Genomic DNA, 26756 nt, shown 5'->3' with positions numbered 1-26756 from the left:
AATGATGATGCTCATTTTTATCTGCTTTTTAAGTTTGTTTTTGGACGGGAGAAACAGAGAATAAGTGAGACCAGGATTGGAAGCAGTTTGTACGTTTTTGGAGAACTATATTATATATAAGTCCAAGCAGTTATCACATCTTAAGTTCTGTGTAGGCAGGCTTGGATTTGAATAGATTATCTTTCCCCCTTCTCCCCCCCCCCCCATTTCCACTCCCAGCTTTGAGAAGATGCAAACGAGAGAAAATTCTCAGGCTGTTGTGACGCCTGTTTAAATCTGGTATGTCTTGGTTTGTTTCTAAAGAGTCTATCTGCTCTTCTCTAACAGTCATCTGCTTTGGACCCTGGAACACATAGATGTTTGGGGAAACACTACCCACGTTTCTCTACCAAGAATCTGTTAACAAGACTACAACACCCCAAAACAGTCAGTGGCCAGTGCCCTAGGGGTCTTTCTGACAGTGGCCAGTAAGATGCTTGCTAAGTCATGACTTATGAGGAAAATTCTTAGCTCAGCACAAATATTCAATCAATCAGCAAACATTTATTAAGTACTTACTGTATGCCAGGCACTATATTAGGTGCTCTGAATAAAAAGACAAAAGTGGCACAACTGAGGAGTTAACATTTGAATGAGGTGGTGGGGGGAAGATAACAGGTGCCTATGAAGGTATATATAGAGTAGCTATAAGATGGATTAATTATAGTCCTCAATAAAAAACATAAAGGTGCAAGACAGAAACATTCCATACAGCAGGACAGCAGCCGATTCCTTTCCTTGGGTCCAGTTGCATCCATCTGGAAAGGAGGCTACGTTAAATTTTGAATTCCTGGCTCATGCAGAGACAGGCTGACTGATTGACTGATGGATACACTTGGGCTGGAAGACAGGGAGAAAAACCTTCATACCTGCTTCTTCCCAAAAAGAAGGTAGAGAGAGGAGCCAAGGGGTTCTCTGCGGTTCTGTACTCTAAGAGGATATGAAGGTCAAGAAGGCACTGCCTTCTGTTCTATTGCCTACCCAGGAGAAGAGAAGAAAAAGGCTTCTACTCTTCTGCCCAACATGGAGAAAGAGAAACCAGAGGTCTTAGAACACCTCTGTCCTTAAGCCCTCCCCGTGACTTGGGTTTTAGCCAGGCCTGTTCAGCTCTACCTTTTGGAAAGTTGAAGGCAATGTTGTACTTTCTTCATTACGAACCAAAGGTCAAGAGAAGATTCCTTTTCCAAGGAAGGAAGGAAGTAGTTTGGAGTCAAGGGCATCCATCCAGGCTTATCCATGAAACGCTAGCTCCACGGTCCCATGAATGTGACTTGTTGTAGCCCATTTGGCTTGGGCCAAACGCAGAGGGGCAAAGTAATAGGCTCTTTCCCTATTCCAGGCAGCTAGAGAGTAACTTTGTGTCTGTTTCAATTATGATATTGCCAAGGATGGCAAAGTAGGCAAGCTCCTGATGGCATAGGATGCAACCGTCACATTAATATGCTGGTGCTCGTCACTGGAGAAACTCAATATATGTTAGCGTCTGTTATGTTGTGGTCGAGTCAGAAAGCCAACCGTGCTTGCAGATTGGGTGTACCTCTGTCAAAAGGTGGAGGAATATTGGCTCCAATGCTCTGACCTCCATGCTCCTTCCCTGATGCTCTCCCCTTCCCCCTTTAAGCCAAGAGAGAGCACTCCCTCATCTGACTGCATCCAATTCAGGCTCACTTCTCTAATGAATTTACCACCAAGTTGTATTATTGTCACATGTATATGTGTTGTGCCCCTACTAGAGTGTAAGCTTCTCAAGGGTATGGCCCTGTCTTTCTCCCAGGCCCTAGCATAGCCCATTCTGAGGAAGGCAACCAGGATGTGAGGGGCCTGGAAGTCTTGTCATATGAGGGTTGCTTGAAAGAACTGTTTAGATTTCTGGAAAAGACACAATAGCTACCTGGAGATATTTTAAAGGGCTGACAGGCGGAAAAAGCAGTAGACTAGGAGCAACAGGTGCAAGTCACAGCTCTGTATTTCCCTTAGGAACAACCGCCCTCCCCTAACAAGCAAATCACTCCCAGGAAGCAGTGGGCTCCCTAACACTGGAGGTATGTAAGCAGAGGCTGGCTGACCACTTGTCAGGGATGTTGGCAGAGTATTTCTACTAAGGTCTAGATAAAGCCAAATGGCTTCTCATGTCCCTTCCTGCTTTGATTCTGCATATGCTGCTTAATACATGCTCCTTGAAGGAAAGAAGGAAGGAAGGAAGGAAGGAGAGAGAGAGAGAGAGAGAGAGAGAGAGAGAGAGAGAGAGAGAGAGAGAGAGAGCGAGCGAGAGAGAGAGAGAGAGAGAGAGAGAGAGAGAGAGAGAGAGAGAGAGAGAGAGAAAGAAAGGAAAGAAATGTGTAAGCCCACTCAAAACCATTAGGCTTAGCTCCCAGGTTAGGAGGATAAATAGAACCTTGCTAAAGTACATCTGATGTCTGAGAACCAAATTTTCAAAGCCACATGTCTCATAAGACCCTTTAAATTGCTTTCATTCTCTGCTTTCTCGACTTTGAAGTGAAGATAATTTCCCATTTGCATTTGGCAGAGCTCATAAGATCCTAGAGCGAGAACTAGAAGGGACTTCAGAGGCCATCTAGTACAAACCCTTCATTTTATAGAGAGGAGGGAACAAGAGAGAGAAAATGACTTGGAAGCACACACGGGTCCTAAGTGAAGGATGGCCCCTGTTTCTCTGTATTTTGGCTTGGTTGTTTGGTGCATTTCTTTTTGTTTGTTTGTTTGTTTTTGTTTATGTTTTTGTTTTTTTGTGGGGCAGTGAGGGTTACATGACTTGCCCAGGGTCACACAGCTAATAAGTGTCAAGTGTCTGAGGCCACATTTGAACTCAGGTCCTCCTGAATCCAGGGCTAGTGTTTTATCTACTGTACCCCCTGTCTGGTATATTTCTAACTAGCTCTGCCTATTTGCAAATGGGCAACTTTCCCCATACAGACCAGTAACATGGGCCCAGAATTTTTCAATATTATTGCAGACCCATCAATCACTTTGTAACCTAGCATAGTGATGTTTTGCAAGATTGCTTGCAAGTAACATATATCCATAGGATGACATCTCTTTGAAAAGAAAAAAATAGGGGGCAGCTAGCCGTGGCACAGTGGATAAAGCACCAGCCCTGGATTCAGAAGAACTTGAGTTCAAATCCAGCCTCAGACACTTGACACTTATTAGCTGTGTGACCCTGGGCAAGTCACGTAACCCTCATTGCTCCACAAAACACACACATACACACACACACACACACACACACACACACGCATGCATGCTTATACAAAAGAAAAGAAAAGAAAAAATAAAGGCACATACTAAAAATGAAGTTCTCTAAATTACCATATAAAAATACTCACTGTGAAAGTTGGAGGATCAAGCAGATCAAGGAAGAGGGGCAGGGAAGGGCCCAGTGGGCTGTGCCAGTAGCCTAGGGCTTGCAAACCTTGAACCTATGTCATGTAGGCATTGTTGACCAATTCCCAGAACATTTCTGGGGTGGAAGGAAAGGAGGCCCTTCAGAAGTGGTTCTGCATGTGTCCCTCTGCTTTTTACTTTGGGAAGGTTGCATTGTGATTTTAGGCCACAGTGGGGTTTTGTACCTGTCAGAATGCGGCAAGAGCATTGGAGTTGGGGGCCGGGACCCTCATTCTGGATCCCAGATCTGCTTCTTACTTACCTGTGTGATCTCTTTGGATGCTGGCTTCCTCCTCGTGTATCTGTATGCACAGTGGAGGGCTTTGACTAGAAAGAAGGTCTCCAAGTGCTACGATTTGGGGAAAACATGTGCAGCCTCTCTTTGGACACATGCAGTGATTTCATGCCATTTGTTGGCAGTTAACCCTTTCTTAATCTCTTTAGCATTCTGTCAAAGTCTGACTCCCAAAGAGCTGGTGGGCTTCTACATTTGGGCAATTTCTTATGTCATTTCAAGACCTTTTTCTATAGTCTTTTCAAAGCCTCAGGCCACTGCCTTGTGTTTTTCCTCAACTTGAAGATAATCAACCCTTCAATTTGATTTCTGGACCCAGTCCAAGAACAGAATCTCTTATCTAGAAAGTTGAGCTTGAGAAAGTGCTGAAATTGGGCCTGATAAAATGTGATCCAGTTACCCAATTGCCAGTCTAGATGGTGTGTAAATGTGTAATTATAGAAGCTAATGTCCCCTGTAGTGCTTTATAGAGAAAAAAGGAACTGAAAGGCTGACTATCTCCCACCTTGGAGGGTCTTAAGCTGCAGACTAACAAGGCAGATCCCAGAGTTAATGTAACACCTGCCATATGGTTAACACAGCTTTAAGCCTTAAATGTGACCATCCGTGTTTGTAAAGAAAATGTACTCTTATGTTCTCTAAATTCCCATCTGTTTAGGAGGGAAGGGTGTTCCCATATGATCCAGACTTCTCATAAGATAGAAATGAATTACTAAGAAGAAAGATCCAGGGGCGGCTAGGTGGCATAGCGGATAGAGCACTGGCCCTGGATTCAGGAGGACCTGAGTTCAAATCCGGCCTCAGACACTTGACACTTACTAGCTGTGTGACCCTGGGCACGTCACTTAACCCTCATTGCTCCGCCAAAAAAAAAAAAAGAGTATCATTGAGTTACAAAGTAAGACCTCCTGAGCACTTTGTTTTGAAAAGCATTAGTGCTAGTATACAAAGATGAAACAAACAGTCCTTGCCTTCAAGGATCTTACTTCTCAGACAGGGCATTTTTTTTAATCATAAAAGTATTTTATTATTTTCCAGTTCCATGTAAAGATAGTTTTCAACATTTGTTTTCATAATATTTTTCTCCCTCCCTCCCCCCTCCCGAAGACAGCAAGCAATCTGATATAGGTGATATATGTACAATCACATTAAACATATTTCTACATTAGTCACGTTGTGAAAGAAGAATCAGAACAAAAGGGAAAATCCTCAAAAAAGAAAAAACAACAAAAATAGAAAGAGTCTGGTTCTATCTGCATTTAGAATCCACAGTTCTTTCTTCTGGATGTGGAGAACATTTTCCATCATGAGTTCTTTGCAATTGTCCTGCACTGCTGAGAAGACCCAAGTCAGACAGGGCATTTTTAAGTGCTTAGTGCGTGCCAGGCACCATGTGAAACACTGGGGACATCAATACAAGAAGACAAACATATTTCAGCAAATACAGAGTATCTTATCTACCAAGTAATTTCAAGCATCAGAGCCATAGTGTGTGGGGGAACTCGGGAACTGTAGAAGGTGGCAACCTGAGCTGGGCCTAATTTTTTTTTCTTTCTCATCATGAATATAAACATCAACACATACATTTCAGCATACGAAAAAGAGAAAAAGACAATTGTATGTGAAACTGGGTACTTCTATTACGTTTGCTTTTTTTGTGTGTGGGGCAGTGAGGGTTAAGTGACTTGCTCAGGGTCACACAGCTAGTTAAGTGTCAAGTGTCTGAGGCCAGATTTGAACTCAGGTCCTCCTGAATCCAGGGTTGGTGCTTTATCCACTGTGCCACCTAGCTACCCCCTATTACATTTACTTTTAATGGGTATAGTAAATTGAATATAAGAAAACTGCCCTTCTCTGATCTGTGCTTTAAAGGAAGCTGGGTACAAGGTAGAAGAGAGAAGGTAGTGTGGTCCAGAAGCAGGAGACAAGATGTGTATGGGCAACTAGTAGGAGTTAGGCCAGTTTCACTGTCTGACTGACTAACTACTACTAGCTACTAGTAGAATGGCTAGAATGTGGAGGGGAGTAAAATGAAAGAAAACTGGACTAGGTAGGATCCAGATTATGGAGGGCTTTAAAGGAGAAGCTGAGGGGGTTGTATTTTATCCTAGAGGCAATAGGGAGCCATTGAAGATTTTTGAGTGAGTGAATGTGTGTGTGCCATGGGGAGGGCGGTGTTTTTGTCTTCTTCATTATCACCAACAATAGCCATTTTATGTCACTAATGACCAGAGGTTGCTAATCCAGTTATAAAACATTAGGAAAATTTGCTTTGCTCTTTGGAAGAGAAGCATATTTGTTACACATGTTGGACTCGGGCAGATCTTTTCTTACACAGGGGCTGGTAGCAGTTCTTTTAGCCAAAATGAGTTCATGTGTCTATACTTCTGTGTTGGCTACGTATGTACATATATATGCTTTGATGTAGCTATGATCTCATTCATCTATGGTATAGTCCCTTCACTGGTGCAGATCCCTTAACTGTGGGTATCCCCCAAATTTTTCTTTTGGGCACTCTTCCCTTCCCTATACTTTCCCAGTCAGTGATCTCATCAGCCCCTGTGGCTTTAATTATCATCTCTGTAGATATCTTTCTACATCTGGAGAACTAAACCAACTCTTTTTTTGTATATTTTGAACTTGATGTTCTATCTTCCCCTCTCCTGCTCCCAGCCCAACCCTCTTACTAATTTCACCATTTCTACCCAAAAAAGTATCCCTTTCAACAACATTCACAACCATTGAACTCATTTTCCATTCTTCCCTCTCCCTTACCCCTATGTCCAATTAGTTGCCAAGTCTTGTCTATTTTGCCTCCACAACATCTCTCCCAGTCATATAACCAGCATCCTACTTGAGGACCTCATCACGTCTCACTGAGGCTGTTGCAGTAGCCTCCTAATTAGTCTCCCTGGCTCATTTTTTCCCTCTCCAATCCATTCTCTGCATAGCTGCCAAAATGATATTGTTCCTAAAGCACAGAGCTGACCACATCACTCATCTGCTCAAAAAGCTCCAGTTGCTCCCTGTTGCCTCTAAGGTAAAATGCAGCCTCTTCTGTTTGGCATGTAAAACACCACAATCTGGCTGCAATCTCTTTTTCCAGGCTGATTATTTATTTCTCTTCTCTCTGCATTCCATCCATTCCTTTTCCTCTCTCCATATCTTTGCACAGAGTCCTTCTTCCCCCATGCCCTCACTCCTCACCTCTACCTCTCAAAATCTCTTGCTGCTTTTGAAGTTCAGCTGAAGCATATCTCCTCTTTTGTACTAATTGTCCCAGTTGGCCATGCTTCCTTTGACCAAAAACAATCACCTTGTATATATTGTGTGTGCATTATGCATATTTTGTATTTCCATGTGTAGTATGTGTCATTTTCCATGCTAGAATGTGAGCAATGTAGGGCAATGACTGCATATCATTTCCGTCTTTGTACCTTCAGCGTAGTACTTGGCACAAAGCGGGGAACTTCATAAATTCTTGTTGGTTGTTTGATCTATCAGTTGACTTGGGGCCTGACTGAATTTGAATGGATGCTAAGGGGACTAAAGACACTACCTAGGGTCTTAATTGTAGAGAAACACAGAAAGAAGAGGTGCAGTCTGGGGGGTAAAAGAGTCCCCATGGATTTGTTCAAAAACCGACAAACACAAATGACCTTTGGCCTCACTTCCAGTGTCACCCAGTATTGGCTTGCCTTTTCCTACCCTGGGAGATAGCAGTGCTGCGGTATCCACACACACTTTCAGCAAACTGAACTCACATTTTTCCTTTAGGTTGGGTTTGGGAAACAACTGACAGTGTTACAGGCATTATCTTCCTTCAGTGGGCATAGCAGCATCAATACTCAATAAAGCCACTGTGACTGGTTCATTGTGTTTTCAACGGCTCCACATAAATCAGCCCCTCCCTGTAATAGAACAGCTCATGTAGGGCCCACAAAGGAATAAAGCCAATTGTGATTTCCTGATATCTGTAGGTGTCTGTGTTAATAAACTTAACGTCGCTTCCATGGGCCTTGTCACCTGAGGCTTCCATCACTTGAATCATCATTTCTTATTGGTTCTTGTGGGGAAAAAAAAAAGCAACTCCATTTCCAGGCTGGGATGTTGAAGACAATATTGGCTAGCCATAGCAAACTGACTCCTACAAAAATGGGTTACCCTTCTCTTACCACAGATGAGAATCGGTCCAGTTAACAAAGCCTTCATATGCTATCCATATGCATGGTACTTCACAGCATGCTGTAATAAGTAGAGCAGGACTGGATTAGGAGTGAGGGGGCCTGGGGTTTTTATCCTGGCTTCACCACTAACCAGCCATATGGCCATGGTCAAATAAAAGAATCATCAGATTTTGAAATCAAAGGAGCTGAAAATACCCTTGGAGATCATGTTGTATAGTCCCTCATTTTACAGATGGGAAAACTGAGGCCTATGGAGGGAAAAGGTCTTGCCCAAGATGTACACAGCAAGTAGCTAACTCAGGAAGGAATTCTAGACTGGCAGATTTCAGTGTCAGGGAAAGCAAAACTTTCTAATGATGCCATCCACAGGTAGGATGGGCAGTCTTGGCAGGTAGTGGCATCCCCCTCCCTGGGGATGTTCAAATGGATATCCGTTTGGGGGGGGGGGTGTTTAGGTACAAGTTGGTTTAAATAATCTCTGAAGTTCTTTGGCTCTGAAGTCCCATGATTCTGTTTGTGTTGTCTCTAGCTTGCTTGTTTTCACCACTGAGTACAGTGCCTCACATGGAAGTGCTTAATTAATGATTATCTAATTGGGTTGCTCTGTTCTAACTAAACTACAGGCTGATAGCAAAGGAGCAGCAGGGGCCTAGGGCATCAGAGCCCTCAGAGTACTATTAAGGGCTCAATCGAACCCAGGGAGCTCCTTTTATGCCCATTTCTGCAATGCTGTTCCCTGTTAGCCCCTCTCCTACCTTGGCCCTTGGGAGGTCGAGCAAAAGGGAACCCCTAGGCCTGAGCTTCCCCTGTATCTGTATCTCCCTTACCCAGGGGAGAGAATGCTATAGCCACAAAGAAAAGCCAAGTCCTTGCTGGCCCGTGGGACAAACTACATCTAGTGAGCAGAATGCCACACTTGGAGTCTAACCCCAATTGTGACCCACATCAGTTGGGGGACTATGGCCATTTAACTTGTCCTGGATCTCAGTTTTTTCGTCTGTCCTATCGCCTTCTCAAAGTTGTTGTGAGGTTCAAATAAGACAGTCTGTGTAACTCCAGTTCTCTTGCCAAACTTAAGGTGCTGGATAGTGTCTGTTGTTGTTAATATTATTTATTTGCAGAAGGAGAAGAAAATCATTGCAGGCGGTGGGGGGGGGAGATATATTTTCCCTTAAGGTTTTAATAAGAGGAAAGGAGCAATTTTTTATCAGTAACGAGCGATCCATAACTCCCCGTTCGACTGTCAGGGTATTCTTACCACTGAGAAATTTCTGCCTGATAAATGGTTTCCATTTGTTAGTAGTTCTCTGTCCTGGTGAGGCAGAGACTGGGCCTTCTACAGCATAATTCAAATGAAAGAGCTGCCTCCCCCTCCCCACCCCCATCCCCACCCTCAAGCAATTTGCACACTCCTGATAAAGGTAGCAAAGCTTGACTGGCTTCCAATCCGGTGAGGGGGATGGTCCAAGGTTCCTAATCTGCTGCTTCAGGGCCCTGCAGCACCTGCCCATGCTTCCAACATGCTAGAGAGAATCCAAATGGGGAGGCATGGGTATGCTTGATGGAGTTCAGAATTGCTGTTTGCAATTGCTCAGAAAAGTGGCTTCCAACCTTGCATATGTACTCAGGGACAGAAGGTGCCATAGAGATCAGGGCTAAATAGCTCGTTGCACAAATGAGGAAACTGAGGCTTAGAGAGGAAAAGGCTCTTGTCCGTACTCACCCAGTGAGCAGGTAGCAGAACTGGAGCCTGCAGCCAGATTTTCCGAGGTTGGTGTTCTTAGACTGAAAGATTTACTAGACTGGGAGGCAGGTGCCCTCAGTTCTAGTCCCAACTCTTGCTAATTAGCTGTCTGGCCCTTGGACAAGTCCTTTCCTCTCTGTGGGCCTCAGTTTCTTCCTCTGTAAAATCAAGCAGTTGGACTAGATGAGCCCATAGGTCACTTCCTGATTGACCATGCTTTAAAGAAATTGAACTCTCTCCAAACTAATCCCACGTAATTACAGAATCCCCAGTCACCTGATTGCTACAGCTTCTAGAAATCTAGGAAAAAGTTGGAGAAGATTACTGATTGTTCATAGATGAATGGCATAATTAGAGAGGTGCCATGCATGCATGGGACAGTGGGAAAGAGCTTGACACAGATTGGACACGGAGCAGGACCATACAGCCTTGCTTTAATACCATGGACCTATCTCTTTATGTCCCTGTGCCTCTTCTGGAAAGCACACAGAACTCTTGTGAGGGAACGCTTTGCAAAGAGTAAAGGACCAGAATAAGGAGAGATCCTCTGATTAGAAATCTTTCTAGAAGTGGCAAAGTAGGGCAGCTAGGTGGCACAGTGGATAAAGCACCAGCCCTGGATTCAGGAGGACCTGAGTTCAAATCTGGCCTCAGACACCTGACACTTACTAGTTGTGTGACCCTGGGCAAGTCACTTAACCCTCATTGCTCCCCCAAAAAAGACTAATTGCTATTTTGGGGGGGGAGATGATGTTTTAGAGCAGCTAGGTGGCACAGTGGATAAAGCACCAACCCTGGATTCAGGAAGACCTGAGTTCAAATCCAGCCTCAGATATTTGACACTTACTAGCTGTGTGACCCTGGGCAAGTCACTTAATGCTCATTGCCCCACCAAAAAAAAAGTGACAACGTGGATTGGGGCCTAAACTGGGAATCAGGACGGCCACTTTGGCATTTCCCAGAAGTTCCTAGTGCCTTAGTTTCCTTCTTTTTTTTTTTTTTTTTGGTGAGGCAATTGGGGTTAAGTGACTTGCCCAGGGTCACACAGCCAGTAAGTGTTAAGCGTCCGAGGCCAGATTTGAACTCAGGTACTCCTGACTCCAGGGCCGGTGCTCTATCCACTGGGCCACCTAGCTGCCCCTAGACATGCCTTTTAAAGAAAGCTTTAATTCAATTCAGTAAAAATTTGGTCAAGGGACTCATTAGACTCTTTTTTTGTGGGGCAATGAGGGTTAAGTGACTTGCCCAGGGTCACATAGCTAGTACGTGTCAAATGTCTGAGGTCGGATTTGAACTCAGGTACTCCTGAATCCAGGGCTGGTGCTTTATCCACTGCACCACTTAGCTGCCCCCGACTCATTAGACTCATAATGACTTAAAGGGACTGACTAGCAGTTGGCCACATTAGGCGAAGGGAAAGAGGAAAAGTTAAAAAAAAAAAAAAGCTTTAGGGGAATTTATGGGGAAAAGATGAAGGTTAGGAAGGTACAGAGAGTTCTCTTGTTTGTAAACAAGTGAGGGCTAGTCTTAAGTGTTGAGCAGTAAACTAGATTCCAAAAACCTAAAAGAAAATTAGTAAAGTGTTGTCGAATCTGAATTCACCCCTCCAGAAGGAAAAGGGAAGCCGGAAATGTCAGCAGCTTGTCTGACACTAGGAGCTCTTGTGGGGTCTAGCAATGGTTGGGGAGGGGGTCCCTAAGCAGGCCTGGGGCAGAGAAAGAGGAAGGACCATGGACTAGGAGGAAAAACAGAAAGGAGGAGGAAGAAGAAACGCAATGGATGTGATGGAGAGTGTACCTCTACCAAAGGCCTTGACCCACTTGTTCAGTAGGATGCCTTTCAAATGAGGCCTCCCTCATACTAGATATTGGGGATAATGTGCGGTCTTTTGATGAGACTCCTGAGGAAAATGATAAAAGGGAATTGAGGTTATTTTCACATTTGGATTCTTAAATTGTCCAATTTGAGGGTTGTTCATCACCTTGATCATTTTAGAGGATGATAGGCAAAAGGCTGTTTAGAACATGACGAAGTGACTTAGGAGGGCCATGAAAGCTGTTTTCAAATCCTTGAAGGCCTGTCATGAGGAGGACAGATGAAATTTATCCTGCTGGACTGAAGAGAGTAGTGTCAAGGACAGGGAAAGTTGTAAAGAGGTAGAGTTCAGCTCCATGGTAGGAAAATCTTGATTCTAGGGCACCTAGAAAGGGAAGGGGTTCTCTCTCACTGGAAGACTTCTACCAAGCTGGGCTGCCACTTTGGCAAGGATGTTGTTGGGGCAGAAATCTACTCAAATAAGGATTAGATGGAGAGTTGTCCTTTTGGGATCGCTGCTCCATCCCGCTACTTGCTTTGGAGTCATTTCCCTGGTTTACTTTTACCAAAGGGTAGGCTGGAATAGGAGAAGCCAACAATTTCATCAGCCAACTGCGCTGCTTCTTAGCTCTCTACTAAAAGAGACTTATGGGGAAGGAGGCTGAAACAGTGGGCAAAAATGAGAAGTTGGGCTTCTTTTGGTCGATTGAATTTTCCTGTGCTGGCTATCTCCTGTGAAAAAGATGAGATAATTGTCCAATTGGGGAGAAAATTTCCTGCGAGGAATGAACAGAAGCCCCCCAGAAGGGGAAGGACTGGAGCTGAAAGGGCTGAGGTTTTTTTTCCCTACTCATTTTGTTTTATTATAGTGAACTTTGGACTCAACAAGGTGTACAAGGAGTACAACTCCACTGGTCCCCATGGAATCTAATATTACTTGCAGAGTATTCTAGCTCTATCTTTAAAAGATCTCTCCTTGATGATTTTTAGTTTATTTAGTTAGTTTTAGTTTATTAAGTCAATTTCCCATTGTAGCCCTCTCTCCCCAACAATCTTTTATAACAATACAAAAGAAGAACAAAAACCGTTGGCAAAACAAACATTTCCCCCAAAATCTGACATTATATGCAGTGTTCTGTACCTAGCAACCCTTACTTCTTCAAAGAAGAAGGGAAGGTTCTTTCTCCTGTCTCTGCTTTAAAGCCATACTTGGTCATTAGATTTTCACAGCGTTCAGCTTCAACCACTATGTTCTTTTTCAATATGGTAATAATTCTCCAGGTTCTGCTTACTTCACTTGGCAGCAGTTCACATAAATCTTCCTGTGATTCTTTATATTCATCATATTCATTGTTTCACTTAACACAATAATAGTCCGTTACATTCCTGTACGGCAATTTGTTTAACTGTTCCCCAGTTAACTGGCTTAACCAGTTTCCAGCTCTTTGCCACCTACAAAAAGTGCTGCTATAATTATATTAGTGCCTCTGGGGCTTTTTTGTTTTATTTTTTATTTCTTTGGGGGGGGGGAGGGCTTTTCTTTAATTACTAAACTCCTTGGGTAAATGCCTAGCAATGGTATCTCTAGATCAAATGATATGCAGATTGCAGTCCCTTTCTTAGTATAATTCCAAATTGATTTCCAGGATGGTTGGACCCACACTATTCATAGGCCCACCAACAAAATATTAGTGTACCCATCTTTCCACAGCCCTTCCAACATGGACTATTCGCATCCTTTCTCATCTTTGCCAATTTTATGAGTATGCAGTGATATCTCAGAATTGTTTGGTTTGCATTTCTCTTATTTTGCAGTTCTTTTGAGAACTCAGCAAACACGTATTAAGCACTCAGTAAGTATGTCTATAAACATTGATTAAGCATTTACTATGTTCCAGGAGAGATCATTAGGAATACAAAGAAAGGCAAAGACATATTAATGAGTTCACACTAGAATGGGTGAGACGACATGCAAATAGCTATATACCTATATAAAGTGTAAATGGAAGGCCATCTTGGGAGAAAGGCACTAGCAGTAGGGGTGGGAAAAAGGGGAACATTTCAGGCCCAAAGATGGAGGGTCTTGTTTGTGGACCGGCCAGGAGACCAGTGTCACTGGATTGACGAGTCCACGTGGTGGAGAGGGGGCTGGGTTATGAAGGGCTTCGAATGCCAGCCTGAGCATTTTGTATTTATAATGTTCCTGCAGGTGATAGGGAGCCACTGCAGTTTAGTGAGTAGGAAAGTGACACGTATTAGACCTATGCTTCAGGAAAATCACTTTAGTGGCTGAACAGAGGATGGATTGGAGTGGGGAGAGACTTAGGGCAGGCGGCCCCACAGTCCAGGTGTGAGGTGATGAGGGCCTGTACTACAGCGGTGGCAGTGGCAGGGGAGAGAAGGGGGTGTCTTAGAGACATGTTGCCAAGGTGAAATCAACAGGTGTTGGCAATAGTTTGGATATGGTGGATGAGAATCCGGGACATCCTGAAGGTTGAAAGCCTGAGGGACTGGGATGGCAGTGTTGCCTTGCACAGTAATAGGGATGGCAGAAAGGGGGAAAGATAACGAGTTCCCTTTTAGACATTGAGTTTAATATATCTACTACACATTCAATTTGAGATGTCTGAAAGGCAATTGGATGTGTGAGATTAGAGGTGACTGGAGAGATCGGGGCACGATAGGTAAATTGGAGAGTTGTCAGCATGGAGATGGTAATTAAATCCATGGGCAGTGATGAGATCACAGTATAGAGGGAGAAGACAAGAGGGCCCACGTCGGGAGTCCTGAGGGACACCGCAAAGGAGATAGAGAAGGAACAGTTTAGATAGATAGGAGATCCACGAAAGAGACAGGAGAGAGGGATCAAGAAAGAGGATTGAGAAAAGGCCGGAGGGTTCGGCAACTAAGGGATGGTTAGAATGACTGGATCAGTCCTGTGTTTGGGGAATAGCACTTTGGGTGGCTGTGTGGGCAATGTATTGGAAAGGGGAGAGATTAGAGGATGAGAGACCACTTAGGAGGAGATTGAAGTAGTCCACGGGAGAAGGGATGAGGGTCCGAGCTCCGGTAGAGGCTGTGTGACAGTGGAGGAAGGGACAATGAGGAGAGATGCCATGGAGGTAGAATTGACAATAATTAGCAACGGGCCAGTCACCAATTTATTGGTAACCATTTGCTGAGGGGATGAGGAAGAAGGAAGAGACAAGGAAGATTCGGAGATTGTGACCCCGAGAGACTGGAAGTGTGGTGGCTACATCAGTGGAAATAGAGACATTTAGAGAAGGGGGGAGTTAAATGGAAACAGTATGAATTCTGTTTGGAATATGTTGAGTTTAATATGTCTGTTTTCAGTAGGCAGTTGGTAATATGCGATTTGAGTTCAGGAGAGAAACTAGGACTGGATATAGAGATTTAGCCATCATCTACAAAGAGTTGATGAATAAACCCATAGGAACTGATGGAGAGTGTGGAGAGAGATAAGACAAACCATTAGTATTTATTATTATGAGAGATGGGGACCAGCCCTCTGATTTCATTGGTTTAGGGAGCTCCCCGTACCTGTCAATGTGGGTCAGCCCTTTCTCTGTAACTCGGAGTCTGAAGAGAGTTGCCCGAGGCACTGGGAGGCTAAGGGATCCATAGCTCACCCAGGGGTCACAGAGCCACTAGGTGTCAGGGGCAGGATTTGAACCCAGGTATTACTGGCTTCAAAGCAAGCTCTCTATATGCTCTGTTATACCACCTTTCCATGACAATAATAATAATAGCTAACATTTCTATAGTGCCTACTATGTGCTGAGAACTTTAAGATCATTATCTCCCACCATCCTCACAACAGCCCTGAGATGCTATTTTACAGGTGAGGCAAACAGAGATGAAGTGACTTGCCCAGGGTTTCAAGTGTCCAAGGCTGGATTCGAACTGAGATCTTCCTGACTCTAGGCCCAGTGCTTCATCCACTGTACCACCAGCTGCCCCTACTATCACCATTATAATTATTATGGATTACTATCAGTGATGCTAATATTATCTTATCATTATTAATATTATGGCTCGACTCTTAAAAAGTCCATTATTCATTAACATTATCACCCCTCATTAATCTTTCCCCCAGTTAACTGAGGGTCCTGCTCCTGGTTCCTTCCATTTTGCTGATGGGGCTGATTCTATTTTGTTGACATCCTGACTTCCCAAGTCATTATTTGGGGCCACGAGTCATGACACACTTGTCATTCCCTGGCTCTGTTGTGCTCTTTGCCACTGGTTAAGGGATGAGAGAGGCTCCCTTTTGAATGGCAGGGCTTTCGTGCTATGGGTAAACAAATGAGCTCGCTCCATAACTGCTTATTTAACTCTTTGTGTCTGGTCAACTGCTAAAGCGATGAGCCATAGATATGCAATGTGTGTGTGTGGTTTTGTATACATATATAAAACATATATTATATATATATATAAAATATATTTTATACATATATAATATAAATATATTTTATACATATATAAAACATATATATTATGGTTTGTGGTTTGCTCAGAGTGGGGAAACACATCAGAAGCTTCCAAAAATCAATTAATAAAAACCCAGGTAATCTGCAGAAAGGAAAGGATTAGGGAAATGAAGAAATGTAATCATGTTTAATAAAACATTTTTAATTGGGTTTTAGGCCAATCTAGTTTACAGAAGCAAATAGTGAGCAATAGGAGGAACCACTAGACCATTACAAGCGTTTGCAATGGATTGTTTGTGGGTGATATTGGTACTGTTCGGGAGATAGAATGGGATGGGGCATAGAGAACTGGCCACAAAGCCAGGAAGGCCTAGGCTCAAGTTCTGAATCTGGCACATCCTGGTTGTGTGACCCTGGGCAAGGCATTGAATCTGTCTGTGGCCCAGGCACCTCTGCAATACTAGAGGTTGTAGAGAAGGTGTTAACTTGCATTGGTAGTATCTGGGATTTCCCTATGCTGATAAAAACACAGATCCAGTCCCTATCTATGTCTATTGCTAACTGACTTAGAAAGGTTGTTGTTACGATGGGGGCCCCCAAATCTTGGAAATGTCCAGGCTCTTCCCTACCTCTGCGCCTTTGCATATGCACTACCCCCTTCCAGTGTTCTACTGCCTCATCTATGCCTTTTGAAATATTTCTCTTCATTCAAGGTATAGTTTAGGGGCCACCTCCTCCAGGAACCTTTCTCTGATAATCCCCAGAAGAATGTGCTCTCTCCCTCTTCCAATTTCCTTAGAGCCCCTTTGCCTGGATCTCTCCCTCACACTCTAGCTCACCTTGTCCTGGAAGTATTTGTGTGCTTATAGTCCTCCCAGTAGACTGAAGCTCCCTGAGGGCAGGTACTGTGCTACTTTTCATTGTTCTATCCCCAGCACCCAGCAGGGAGCCTGGCACATAATAGGCACTTCTAATGACCCTGATCATTATTGATAACAAATTCCATAGCGATTTAAAGCTTTGAAATCCCTGAATGTACTTTATCTCATCTGAGCCTCCCAGTAGCCTGGTGGGGTAGGTATTACAGCTATCAGTATCCTCATTTGACAGATAAGGAATGTGACGCTCAGTGAGTTAAGTGACTTGCCCAAGGTCACACTAATTAGTGCCTAAGGTGGGATTGGAACCAAGTTCTTTTGATACTACATCAAGCCTGCTTTCCAGGCTGTTTACTGAATTGAATGAAGAGTGTCAGTCATTACCCTTGACATTACTGTTTGCAAAATGTCCCAATCTGAGCCCCTCCCTCCATCTCTCTCTCTCTCTCTCTCTCTCTCTCTCTCTCTCTCTCTCTCTCTCTCTCTCTCTATATATATATATATATATATATATATATAATTAGGGGGGGAAAGGAAATGGGGGTTAAGTGACTTGTCCAGGGTCACACAGCTAGTGAATGTCAAGTGTCTGAGTCCAGATTTGAACTCAGGTCACTAGGTAATTAGCCCAGCTGCTTTTCCTCTGATTGGGTGTCCTCACTGAGATCTTTTACATTACTCCTTATGTTCCTGTCATCGTTGGCAGCAACAGGCTACTTACTGCCTGCTTACATCCATCGTTTATTGTTTCCTGTTTGCCCTTTGGGCTACCTGCAAATGGAAAGCTTCAGAGATCCTGGCCTGTCCTATTTGGGGGCCCTAGTAAGAGATGGGCTTCTATGGGATCTTCCCCACCTCCCATTCTTGATGACTTGGCTCCCTCCCCTTTCTCCAGTTCCTCTGCAAGTTATCTGTGTTGCCTGAACAACTGAGTGAGTCACCTGTCCATTCTGCTCTATCCTTTCATCTCCATCACAATATGACTTTTTGCCAAATCTGATTATTTGTTGAATTCTGTCGATGTTTCAGGGCAGAATTGGTTTGGTCCTGGCAGAACTACAGTGCGTTTGATTGCCTATGGGTGCGGTGTTGATTTAAATCCTAACTTGTTTCGATTTTGGTCTTAATTAGTGTTCAATTTGGAAGGATTGCAATTAAGGCCTCGGCCTACTTGAAATAAGTTGGTTTGTTTTGAACACCCTGTTTTCCCTGCTGAGTATTTCATTTTAAGTCTTTCCTCTCACAAATCACTTCTTAATAATTAAATCATTAAGCAGTACTATGAATGGAAAAAAACCAATTGAATTCTTCTTCACAGACTTCCAAAGATGGGCTAACCTGCCTGGTTGAATCTCAGAGCCTTAGTGCACTTCCAGGAGCCCCAGACTTACGGTGCCCTTATAAGTGGTGCTGGAAGGGACCTTAATGATTACCTTGTCTAACCTCATTGTATGCAGAAGGAAGCTAAGACCCAGAAAGGGGAAGTGACCTGTCCAAAGTCACTCTGCAGGTTAGCAGCAGGGCCAGTACTACAATGACAACAGCTGCCAGTTTATGCACTGCTTTATATGCTTGGCACATACTTGGCATATAATAAATGCTGATTGATTGATTGATTAAAAAGTAGGAATAGGGGGGCAGCTAGATGGCGCAGTGGATAGAGCACCGGCCCTGGAGTCAGGAGTACCTGAGTTCAAATCCGGTCTCAGACACTTAACACTTACTAGCTGTGTGACTCTGGGCAAGTCACTTAACCCCAGTTGCCTCACTAAAAAAAAAAAAAAAAGTAGGAATAGGGGCCAAGGACCACAAATGGAACCCAATCCAAGCCCTCATTTGGGAGTGGTTGGCATGGAGACCTAGCATTAGGCCATGGCTATGAAAGGCACAGTCCAGATTTGTGGGCAGGTCAGTGGAGTTGCTCTCTACCATCTAGTAACTCTCTCATTTAATTATTCTTTTTGATGGGCTGCTAAGTGCTGTTGTTTCTGTTCTGCTGAAGGACCTCAAGTACTGCTAGCACCCTCCGAGTTTGGCCCCCTGGGAAAACCCTCCACTCGCTCCACCCTAGTTTCAGCCCTTCTGCTCACTAAATCCCCAGAGCAAGCCCATGAGTAAAGCACACATTTTCAGTGGGCACCCGTGTGGACCCTGACATTCAGAAGGAGCCATTTTTAAAACCGCAGCTGTGCTGCTTGCCAGCCGGGAAGAAACTGGAGACATCTTGTCATTTCGAACCAAATCATTCTGTTGGCCACAAGGCAGAACAGCAGTAGGCTCAGATGGGGAAAGCCGAAGTCATTATCCAAAGGTCAGACTTGATAAGCAGTCTCTCTGCTGTCTCTCTCCCGGCCTCCCATGTGTATCTAGGGAGGGGAGCAGGAGAAAGAAATCCAGTCTCAGAAAAGCCTTTATTAAATATCCAACTGCAGAGGAGGGGGCGCACTGTGGTCAGGGGAGAAAGTACAGGATTGGAAGTCGGGGGCCTGGATTCCAGGCCCAGATGCTTAACTGCATGTGTTACCCTGGGCAAGTCACTCACCCTTTCTGGGCCTCATTGTATTTCTGTATAAAAAGGAGGAATAGGACTGGCTTGCTGCGTTTTCTTCTACCTGTGAGTATGTGATCCCATTATGGTGAAGCTGTTTTACATAGACACTGCAGAGGGAGAGGAGTGGCTAGCTAAGGGGGGGGGGAGGCAGCCTCAATCTTAGCCAAATTTAGGTAACTAGCAACTCAGCATAGGGGCATCACTATCATGAAGAAGAATCTGATAGCTCCACATTTCTCTCTAGGGATTTGGGGAGAGAATGGGGGGACTTGGACCTCTGATTTCATTAGCTGTGGGGAACTGCAGGAAATGGACCCACGGAAGTGCTCCAGGGGACTGATGGTTAAATTCTCAATGTGGGCATTTGCATCCCTGAAATCTAAACTCTACAAATCCCCAGGCTTGATTTGTTGATTGTCTACACTTTAGAAAGTGATGGAGAAAATGTTTGGAATGCAGATTAAACTTCAAAGGTGGGGCAGCTGGGTGGCCCAGTGGATAGAGCACTGGCCCTGGATTCAGGAGGACCTGAGTTCGAATCCAGCCTCAGACACTTGACACTTACTAGCTGTGTGACCCTGGGCAAGTCACTTAACCCTCACTGCCCCACCAAAAAAAAAAAAAAAAAACTTCAAAGGTGTGCTGTGGGTATATTTCTCCCACCCCCAGCTTACCAACTGTTAAGCATTTTCCAGGGCATCCCCATGTGGAACCTCTCTCCACAAATGCACAAATGCAGCGGTCTTAGAGAATTTCCTGAGAACACCAAGAGGTTAAACTAGTGCCCAGAGCCACCTAGCCCATAACTGGCTGAGGAAGGACTGCCCACTCCCCCATGGGGCCTCTGTATCACCTATTTCACAACGACAGCTGCCTGTGGATAGGGCTGTAGGACGCAGGGCTCATGACTGAGAAGAGGTTAAAGTTCATGGATATCTAGTTCTAGAACAAGAAAGCACCTCAGAGAGCATCTCATCCAACTCCCTTAATTTTATAGAAGCAACTGAGGCCCAGGGATGCTAAGTGGCCTGGCCTATTCGAGGTCCCACGGGTAGAATGCATCAAAGGTAGGTTTTGAACCCATATCCCCTGACTTGAGAGCCACAGTTCTTTCTCCCCTCCCATTCTGCCTCTTCCATTTCTATCATTCCCCTTAGACAGAGGAAGAAATGAAAGTTACGGAGTTAAAGCACTTTCTCTCAGGTCACTGGGTTCGAGCCCAGCCTGAAGCCAGGGTCTTCTTCCATCCAGTCGGATGTGCTTTCCTACACCCTCTGTGACCTCTGAGGTGCATCAGGTAGAGGAGCAATCCTGAACATGTTCTCATCTGGCCCCTGGATTCCAATGTGCCTGAAATAGGCACCAGAATGCAGTTCGGCTCAATGCACACCCCACTTCCATGGACCTTGTCAGGAAACTCCTGTTTCCTTTGGGGTCTTTCTCATCCTCTGTGGTTCTTGCCTACATCGTGCATGTTCTTTGGAATTCATTTCCTAAGAGATGAAAGCAAGATTCAGGATGAAAGATTGGATTAGCGCCACTTTATCCAGGAGAGTTGGGAGTTTTAGGAGGTGTAAATATTGCCTTCAAAGACCCGTGTTGTTGTAACCATAAGAATCTCATCCAGTTAAGCTTTATTGGATTTCAAGTCAACTGACATCTGTTGCCTGCCTTGGTATGGGCAGAGGGCTCTGCTTAAGCATGCTAGAGGCAGGGGATGTGAAATTTAGTGGTGATGGGTGGATGCCATGTCCCTGCACTCATGGAGCCTTGCCTTATGGGATTTTTTTAAGTAACATATTTCTTTACCACTTGCAACTTTACCCCCCCCCCCAAATTTGCCTGGCCAGCAGGGCACATTTTATCCCCCTCTTGCAGAGGAAGAGACTGAGATGAAATGGCTTGCCCATAGTCTTATTGCTAATCATTGACAGAATTGGACCTTGAACCCTACTCTCCAGAGTCTCGTCCTCTACACTGGCCTCCAGATAGGAAGTCCCAGACAAGGATTTCCAGACCTGAAATGAAAGCCGATTTGGAGCATGGGCATTTAGGTAGATGTGGCCAGTGGCCCAGAACTCAGCTTCTCTCCAGGTCTTTCTCATCCTCCCAGTGTATACCAGAATGTACTGCTCTGGTCTGGGCATAGCCAATCAGTCAGTCAGTCAGTAAACATTTATTAAGCACCTATCATGTGCCAAGCACTGTGCTAAGCGTTAGCTCCCGCAGAAACATGTTCGTCAATAGGCTCAGAGACCCTTTGGCAGCCCCAGGAGTTATTAGAAGCTTTAAAAGAATTGTCACTTCCATTAAACTATAAAATGACTATTTCCATTCAGAGGGAATAGTTATTCGACTGGATCCCAGTCCTAGAGAGGGGAGCTTCACCTAAGTGTATTGGGCTAGCAGCAGCAATGGCTTTGGGCTGGGGTGGATGTTGGACTTTCACATTGGTTGTCCAAGAGGGAAGACACCTGTTAAGGATGGGCTTACAAAACCCCATTTTCTTAAAAAGAAAAGTGTAAGCTGATTAGGCAGAGTTCCAAAGATTCATTAGTTTATTAAAATGGATTGAAATGAGTGTTCGAGAGATTTCAATAAATTAACCTTTAATGAGTACCCAGGGGCCACTGGAAAAGAATGACAGAGGATTAGGGGCATTTTGTCTGATTGTTGCATAATGCACGCTGATTAGGTTTTTCTTTTTCTTTTTTTCCCTGAATGTGTATTGCTTGGTAACAATACTAATAAATAAATAAATAAAAGATTAAATTTAAAATATCTCTGGATTGTCATTGTTGCCTCCTCATATGTGTATACAAATAACCGGCTTCAGTATCTTGCCAGACACATTTACATTTGGAGGAGAAATTCCTGCCCCTGAGTTGTCTCACAGATGGAAGAAGTTTGGATCAATGAGGCTATAATTTCCTTCTTAGCATGCTGGTCTGCTTGAATGAAGCCTTAAGTGTTACTAATTGATGGCAAGTTATTTTGAAAAATATATTGGGGTCTGGGTGAACTGGCACCTCAGTGTGGGTCAGGGGAGCAACATGGGAACCCCAAAAGTCAATCATCCTAAACTCATAGGATTTCAGAACTGGAAGGGCCCTCAAAGGCCAGCCAATCCAACCCACCTCGGAAAAGAGGATGCTCCAGGGGGCATCTTTGGCAAGTGGTTATCTAGCCTTTGCTTGAAGACTTCTAGGGAGCAGAAATCCCCTCCCTCCTCAACTGGACAGGCAGCCCTCACTCTGACATGGCCTCCTTGAAACCTCTACCCTATCATTTGTGGTTCTACTCTGTGGAGTAGACCAAATTGGAGACCAAATTAAAGTTCCTTCCACATGACAACCCTTTCAGTTACCTAGTTAGGAGGATACCATCACAGGTAGAGAATTGGAAGGGACGTTAGAGACCATCGATTTCAACCCTCTGATTTTACAGAGAAGGAAACTGAGGCCCAGAAAAGTCAAGTGACTTGCCCAAGTCATATAGGCAGTAGCTGGCAGAGCCAAAATTCAAACTCAGTTCCTCTAACTCCAGATTCTAGGCCATTTCAAACTGTGCCACACTGCCCTAGCATCTGGTGGTATGGTGGTTAGAGCACTGGGCCTGGAGTCAGGAAGACCTGAGTTCCAATCCAGCCTCAGACACTTACTAGCTGTGTGACCTAAAAAAGTCACTTCACTTCAGTTTGCCTCAATTTCCTAAACTGCAAAATGGGGATGATCACAGAACCTACCTCTCAGGGTTGTTGTGAGGATCACATGAGATAGTATTTGTAAAAGCAATTAGCACCATGCATGGCATTCAGGAGGTGCTAAATAAATACTTATTCCTTTTCCTTTCCCTTGAAGGGAGTTCTAATAGCCTCTATATTTTTTTCTTCTCCAACTTAAACACCTCCAGTGCTTGAACTGGAGGGGGGGCAGTTCACCATCCTGTCTGCTGTCCTCTGAGCACTCTACACTTTATCCATCACTTTAATCAAATGTCCTAGAATTATGCTGGTTTACAGACTCTGTTCTCCTCTTTTTGGGAAGTCAGGAGAAAACTTGCTCTTCTCCATCTTCTCTATGACTCTCACTCTCTGCTGTCTTTTAGCCATCACCGATTATAGGTCTCCAATCACATCTGTCAGGTTTGTCAATAATGGCCAAGGGTGTAATTCATGTGAACTGTGTGATTTGAGCCCATTTCTGACAGCGAGATGCTCTTTTCCCATCATCCTACTCATTTTGTGAGTTAGCTTCCTATTAGCCATTTTTGTTCTGTCCTTTCCAGTCCAAAGATCATTCTTCTTATCAAAAAAAAAAAAAAAAAAAAAAAACAACAAGAGCAAGATAAGAATTGATGAGCTCGGTCTTCTCTGGGTTATCATGTGAGATTTCAGGTTTTCCCAAAGGCATGCTTTGGCTGCAGTGCCAAAATTTGGGGAATAATAGTTTCTCGTTATCATTTTCTTTTTTTTAGAGCGTTTTTTTGTTTGTTTGGGTTTTTTTGGTTGGTTGGTTGTTTGGTTGGGTTTTTGGAGGGTTTTTGCTGGGCAGTGAAGGTTAAGTGACTTGCCCAGGGTCACACAACTAGTAAGTGTCAAGTGTCTGAGGCTGGATTTGAACTCGGTTCCTCCTGAATCCAAGCCAGTGCTTTATCCACTGCAACACCTAGCTGCCCCCTATCATTTTCTTTAATGAAATGATCTATTGTTTCTACAATTTGTTCTTTGACTCACCACTTCTTTAGGATTAATTTGTTTCTAAGTTTGAATCCTTTCTTCAAAGGCCTTTTATTGATTATAATTTTTATTGCATTGTGGTCAGTCAAGACATATTCATATTTCTCTGTTTTTTATGCCCTAGAATTTGGTCAGTTTTTGTAAAAGTGCTATGAACAGCTAAAAATGTGTACACTCCTTTTTAATCACATTCAATAGCCACCAGAGATTGATCACACCTACCTCTTCTATAATTCCATTCAGTTCCCAATCTTCTTTCTTAGTGGAACCCCATGGTTAGAAGATGGGATGTGGATGTAGTCAAGAAGACTGGGAAGTGGTCAAAGATGCCATGTCACAAAATTCCAGAGAAGAGAGAGTGTCCAGGAGGAAGGAGGTGGTCAGCAGTGTTGGGTGTACCCAAGTGTTCAAGAAGCATGAGGACTGAGAATAAGAACAATCCTATCCAGAACAGAATTTTCCCTCGTGAGTTTCTTCTCCTTTTGAGGAAGGAGATTGTTATTTGGGAAAGACAAGGTATTATCAGCCACTCCATCAGATGTCAGAAACATTGAAGTCCTTATCCCTATCATGTCACATTTCTGTGTCAGTCTTGTGGTCTTTCCCCCAAACTTCTCCTCTCCTCTTTCTGTTCTGGTGGCCCATGGTACAATTTTGTTTCTGCCCCCATTGGCCTCTCTGCCCTCTCTGGGGCCAGGATTTTTACATGATATCAGTTGCTACCCATCTCCTCTGTTTTACTTTTCCACTTCCTTTTGAATAAGGTATAACCTTTTAGCACCAAATTCTTAGGCATAAGGGTCCCATCCTACCATGTGATGGCTTGGAAGTCAAACTCTCCTCTTTATTCTTTCTCATTAGCCATACTTAATGCTAGACCACGCTAAGAAGAGCTTTTCTGTGTGTTTAGATTGTAATTTCATGGGTGTAGGATACTCTTGGTACAGAAATTTCCTTTGCTGACGCAGATCATTTCGTTTTTGTGTGTGTTTTTTATTAGTTTTGTTTTGTTTTAGCAGGGCAATGAGGGTTAAGTGACTTGTCCAGGGTCACAGAGCTAGTAAGGCCGGATTTGAACTCAGGTCCTCCTGAATTCAGGGCTGGTACTTTGTCCACTGCAGCATCACCTAGCTGCCCCCGATGCAGATCATTTGTAACTTAGACTTTCTGGTACAGGGGAAAGTGTGCTAGATCTGAAGTCAGAGTATGTGGGTTCAAATTCTGCCACTGACATTACTTATGTGATCCTCGGCAATTCACTTATCCTCTCTGGGCCTCAATTTCTGCATCTTTGAAGTGAGATTGTAGAACTAGATGACCCCTAAAGTCTAGATGCCATAGACCTGCCAGACCATAGATGCCAGGACCACTGGGCCTGGAGTCAGGAAGACACGAGTTCAAATTTGGCCTCAGAGTCATACCAGCTGTGGGACCCCAGACTGCAGTCATTTTGTCTCTGTCTTCCTCAATTTCTCCAACTGTAAAATGGGGTTTATAATGGCATCTACCTCCTTGAGTTGTTGTAAGGATCAAATGAGAAATATTTGTAGAGTACTTAGCGTACTGCCCAGCATATAGTAGGTGCTAAACAAATGCTTAGTCCATTCCCTTTCCTCTTCCAGTTCTAAATCTATGATTGTATGAAATGACTTGCCCACAGCCACAGAGTTAGGATGTGTAAGAAGCAGGACGCTAACCTAGGTCTTGCTATCTCTGACCTGACACCTCTATCCACTGTGCCACACTGTCCAAAAGAAGAGAAGTGATAGGCCCATCACAGTCAGGCTCCATTTGAAGAATCATTCTCCATTGTGGTGGCCATTGAGGCCACGACATTTGACAAAGGACACTGATGAGCTGGAAAGTTGGTGGTGATGGTCCTTCATTCTGGAAGAGGACCATGACATCGGGAGGGGATGTCATGACTTGCACTGAATTAGATTTGAGTGAGGCAGGGCTGTGCAGGGTCACCCACCTCACTCTCTCCTCCAGAGCCATCTGGGTCCAGTGGCAAGATCTACATCAGGATGACTGGAGATGGCCCTGGAGCTGGAGAGTATCTATGTATTAGGAGAGTGGTCAGACCAGTGAGAAGATTAGAGAGCGTGCTATATGTGGATCAGCTGAAGGCACCAGGGATAGATATTCTAGGGACAAAATAAAGGGAATAGTTTAAGTCCTCAAGTATCTGAAGTTGGATCATGTAGGGAAAGGATTCGATTTGTTCTACCTTAGCACCAGAGGACAGAACCAAGACCAAGGGTTGGAAGTTTGCAGGGAGCTAGATTTTGGCTGCAAGTCAGGAAAATAACTTCGTAACAATGAGAGCTGACCCTCAGAATGGGTCAGGCTGCCTGCTTTGGGAGGCAGGAACATTATTGGCCCTCCCTGAAGAGGAACCAGATGGTCATTGTTGGAGAAGTTGGAGAAGGAATTCCTGTTCAGGCCTCAGAGGGCCCATTTTATTGGAAGATGCTGTGATTTAAACATCTCAAGCTCACTTCTGTGTTGGCTATGCTAACCCCTTCATCCCCCTCTCCCTCCCCCGACAACTAGTCCTATGTACAACTTCTAGCCCCGACAACTGGAAGATCTCCTCCAGCCCCAGTCTCAGCCAATCATTTTACATGTGGTGAAATCAACCATGGTTGAC

At 44.2% G+C, this 26756-nt stretch overlaps 1 protein-coding gene across 4 annotated transcripts in view; it reads left to right on the top strand.

Moving 5' to 3' along the window:
- ENOX2 (ecto-NOX disulfide-thiol exchanger 2) overlaps window positions 1-26756 on the top strand; it is a 300146-nt gene that overhangs the window by 112983 nt on the left and 160407 nt on the right. The window contains exon 1 of one of the 4 annotated variants that reach the window (XM_043974194.1): window positions 20278-20432. The exons of the other annotated variants lie outside the window; for them this stretch is intronic. The gene's annotated coding sequence lies outside the window, so the exon portion shown is untranslated. Of the gene's footprint in view, window positions 1-20277; window positions 20433-26756 lie in introns of those variants that run through there. 4 annotated transcript variants of the gene reach the window in all.

Source organism: Dromiciops gliroides, chromosome X (genome assembly GCF_019393635.1).
Source record: "Dromiciops gliroides isolate mDroGli1 chromosome X, mDroGli1.pri, whole genome shotgun sequence".
Classification (NCBI taxonomy): Eukaryota; Metazoa; Chordata; class Mammalia; order Microbiotheria; family Microbiotheriidae; genus Dromiciops; species Dromiciops gliroides.
This window is presented reverse-complemented; position numbering and strand designations above follow the sequence as displayed.